The sequence below is a fragment of the Equus caballus genome, chromosome 23, assembly GCF_041296265.1.
Source record: "Equus caballus isolate H_3958 breed thoroughbred chromosome 23, TB-T2T, whole genome shotgun sequence".
Lineage (NCBI taxonomy): Eukaryota > Metazoa > Chordata > Mammalia > Perissodactyla > Equidae > Equus > Equus caballus.
The window spans coordinates 53607317-53611570 of NC_091706.1; the positions used below are offsets into that span (position 1 = coordinate 53607317).

The 4254-nt window shown below is 37.1% G+C and overlaps 1 long non-coding RNA gene across 1 annotated transcript in view; it reads right to left on the minus strand.

The window, feature by feature from the left end:
* Positions 1–336: 336 nt before the first annotated feature.
* LOC138920458 (uncharacterized) overlaps positions 337–4254 on the minus strand; it is a 37755-nt gene continuing 33837 nt past the window's right edge. The window contains exon 2 of the long non-coding RNA XR_011431632.1: positions 337–2102. This is a non-coding gene — a long non-coding RNA (uncharacterized lncRNA). The remainder of the gene's footprint in view (positions 2103–4254) is intronic.

Below are 4254 nucleotides of genomic sequence, written 5' to 3' on the forward strand. Positions count from 1 at the left end.
AAAGCAAATTTACTTTTAAAAGGAAACCCTAATGTGTATTTTAAAATGTACATTAAACAAATACATAAAATATTTATATAGAATAAAAACATCATCTAAATTTCAGTGAAACTAAAAGGAGTACTTTGGTTTAAATGTGACTTTGAGACACGTGTTGCTGGAATAGGAAATCCACTGTAGTGCATGCTCCAGAGTTTCCACTTTTTTTGCACCTGCATTCCTAGATGAGAACAGCTGAAAGAAGACGGGCCCAACAGACAATCTCCTGTCCGTCTAGTTGCTACAAAAAGAATAGTAAATAATTAGAACCCTAGGAATTAAAACTTTACAGCCAGGTTTAGGATAAAATATTTCAATTTTATTAAAATTTCAATCACTCCAAAAGCAAACTTTTGTAGGGGTAAGGGAGAGACGGAGGTTTGGAAGGACTTTATAAACATTATCTTAGGACCTTGTATAACTTCTTACCATTTTCGAAGCAGTTTCATATACCTTATCTAATTTGAATCTCATAATAAGCCAATAAGATGGAAAGCAGGTAAATGAGTCACAGAATCGTTATTAACATTTGAAGACCTATAAGCCATTACTAGCCTTTTAAACAGCAGAACAGAAGCTGCACCTTTCCTCAAGATAAAATTAACTAAAATATCACATTTCTTCTCTTTTGACTGCAATTGGTTAACAAATAAGTGGTTCAGGCTGGTTGAGAACAAAGTTCTGCCTTTTATCCAGAACTTATTATTTCTTTCTCATATTTATATTAGACGATAACAACACAAAGCAATAAAACATTGAAATAAATTTTAAATTACTACTAAAAATCAGCAATGATTTTCATTTTGTAGATTACCTTCCAGTTGGCCTAATGCTGGGTTTTCATGGCTGTATTTTGCTTTGCCCACTTTTCTTTCTAAAATATCATAGTCTCTCGTATTATCCCCAATTTACAAACAAGGTAACAGATTAAATGATCTTTCCAAAGTCGTGCACAGAGTCAGAAAATGACAGGACTGGCACTAGCCTAGATCTTTTTGCATTTCATTCTGGAACTCTTCCTACTACACCATACTAACTCACAAAGGAAAAGATGTCCCAATTAAAGAAAAATCCACAAAAATCTAAACTTAAGAAATAGATCAATTAAGATGTGATCTTTTAGTTTACAGAAAGATTTACCACCGTAGGAGACTCATAAATGTTGAAAATTCCCCTTCTGCATAATTAGACCCAGTCTCTAGCCTCAAGGAGCTCATATATCATTTACAATTTGTCAGGCATCTTAGAGAAGAATGTATATTTAGAAGTAAAGGATTTGGGTCAATATCAAATCAATCAGAAAAGAAAATAAAACATCTTGGAACTTGTAATGTGAACCAGTGGAGAAAAGATGATTGAAGTTAAAAACAACTCTGCAGAAGCACATTGGCAGCCCATAGTGCTCCTGTGTGTAGTTATATGGGCTGTTTATATAAGAAACCTCAGAGTATAAAGCACAATTACAAAACACTGTTCCAGTTTTCCATAAGCACAGATGCAGTGGGAAAGCAGGCTGCTTTCAAGACCATGCCCAAGTTCCATATTGGGAATTGTGTAAGATTTTTAAAAACCTGCCCTCTGACTTAGGACCTAAGACGAATATTCTGAAAGTGTAGTTTACTGTCAAACAGCATCAAAATAAGGTGCTTGTTAAAAGTGAAGATTCTTGAGTCTCAGTCAAGACCGATTAAATCAGAATGTCTAGGGGATGGTTTGGGATCTGCATTTTTTAACAAGGTCTCCAGGTGATTGATAACGCAGCACTAAAGTCTGAAAACAACTGACTTAGAGAAAATATTGGATACTTTAGAATATTAATTCCTTAGTCTCTCATTTTGATGTTCCTAAGTCCCAACTTTTGCTTTTCCGCCCTTGATCACTTGGAATCAAAAAAGAAGGTTCAGGTTTTTAGCAAATTACAGTAAAACACATTAAGATGTGGAGGATTGATCCAAGTGAGCTCAGTGTTCATGTCCATTATGGGTCCAGCTCATCAACCGTATTGAGGTTTAAGGTGCAGTGGATATCTCTGTCAACGGATGGAGATGGGGGTCAATGGAACTCTGAAAAAGGTGAAAGCAGACCAAACAAGCTGTTGAAACAAGTTTTTAGAACAAAGTTACAGGCGAAAAAAAGTATTAAATAACAGAGGTTCTTATAATAAGCTGTGTGTCCTGGCCTATTGACTCTGCACCAATTATTTTTACTAGCAAGATAGAGAATGAATAAGGCATGTGGATTTCAATTTCCAGCTATAGCTATTGTGTGGGTTCTTAAAAGTCTTCATGGGCAATACCAGCTTATGCAATGACCCTCCAGAGCTGGTGCTCTATGTATTTATTTCCGGCTGATAACTTTAAGAACTGAAAGAACAAAACAAGGTGATGAATATACAAACAATCAAGACTGAAATAATAGATCTGTAGCTACTTTAAAAAGTAGCATGGGGCCGGCTCCGTGGCCGAGTGGTTAAGTTGGTGCGCTCCACTGCGGCAGCCCAGGGTTCGGATCCTGGGCGCGGACACGGCACCACTCATCAGGCCACGTTGAGGCTGCGTCCCACATCCCACAACTAGAAGGACCGGCAACTAAGATATTCAACTGCGTACAGGAGGGGGTTGGGGAGATAAAGCAGGGGGGGGAAAAAAAGAGATTGGCAACAGTTGTTAGCCCAGGTGCCAAGCCTTAAAAAAAAAAAAAAAAGTAGCATAATATTGCTTAAGGTACTTAGTTATCATATTGAGTTTTAAATGATGTCTTTAAACTAATCATCCTGAAGTATAACCGGAATATGTATAAAACTTTTAGACTAAAACTGCCATACTTTTGTTCTACATAGTTTTGTTAAATTAAGAGCTCAGATTAATATACTCTAAGAGGTATGACATAAAGGTATAATGAACACTTTCTGAATGTTATAGTACCAAGAGTAACAATAAATAATGAGGGTCAAGAGTAGTGGTTATTTTTATTTCTTGGAAAAGCATTAAAATTAAAATTAAATTCAGTTTATTAGAAGCAAAACTTGTTATTAAAGTTTCAGTGCTAAAAACATGACCATGAAATAGTATGTATTAAATATTCTTATTCTGTAAAGTGAGTCTCTATGGCTGCTTTTCAAAGAAAGAGATCTACAGACAAGGAGTAACTCCAGAAATAAAGGAAGGTAGAACCAACCAGACAGGAGAATTTGAGATGCTCAACAGTTAACTCCTTGGCCTCTCAAGATCTCTGTCCTCACACGGAATTCCACATGTGGTGTATACTTCCACACATTCCATGTCAGATTACCTGTTTCTAAAACTAAAGAAAAATTAACTTTTTTTTCCTTAGTAGTAAAATAATTAAAATGTGTTGAGTGTCTACTCCTACATATACATCAGGAATTTTATAGACACTAACTTTTTAGATATGAAGTAAGAATCATCTGGCTAAAAAATATCGTTTTTTTAATCTCAAGAATCCTGGGGGTTAGTATTACTATCCTCATTTTGCAATTGAGAAAAATCATGGCTCAAAGGGTAAATGATTTTGTCCAAGAACACGCAGACAGGTGACACCACTGGTGAGATCTGAACATAGGTTTTATTTTGAAGCCCATGCTTTGCCCACTATGATAGGCCTTCCGTGAATCTGTGGACTCAATGACGTATACATTGTGACTGCTTTAAGGAGCCATGTGTGCAGGCCCAGCACAGCTGTTTATTTCCTTATTGTTACTTGTGAGTCAGGGGTTAACCAAAACCATTTGTACTGGGGAAAATATAATTATTTGACATCTCTCTTGGATGATAAAAGTCAGGGTGGAGTTTCAAAAATATGTACTGAGGCCCTACTATGTGTCAGGCTCTGGGGATACAGTGGTTGAACAAGATAAACAAGGTCCCTAACCCCAAAGGAGCTTACATTCTAATGTGGAACACAAAGGCACTAAACAAGTCAACAAATGTCTTTCACGTGGTGACCAATGTTTTGAAAAAATAAAGCAGGGTACAGGGAGCTACTTCAGATAGTGTGGTCAAGGAAGGCTTCTCTGGGGAGCTGTCCTCACTGAGACCCAAATGATGAGCAAGAGGCAGACAAGCTAAGAGGCAGGAATATCCAGGGTGTGTTGAAGGAACAGACAGCAAGGCCAGTGTGGTTAAAATGGAGTGACTCAGAGCATGGGAAGAGAGAGGTCAGGGAGGTGAGCAGGGCCATGTCATGGAAACCCAC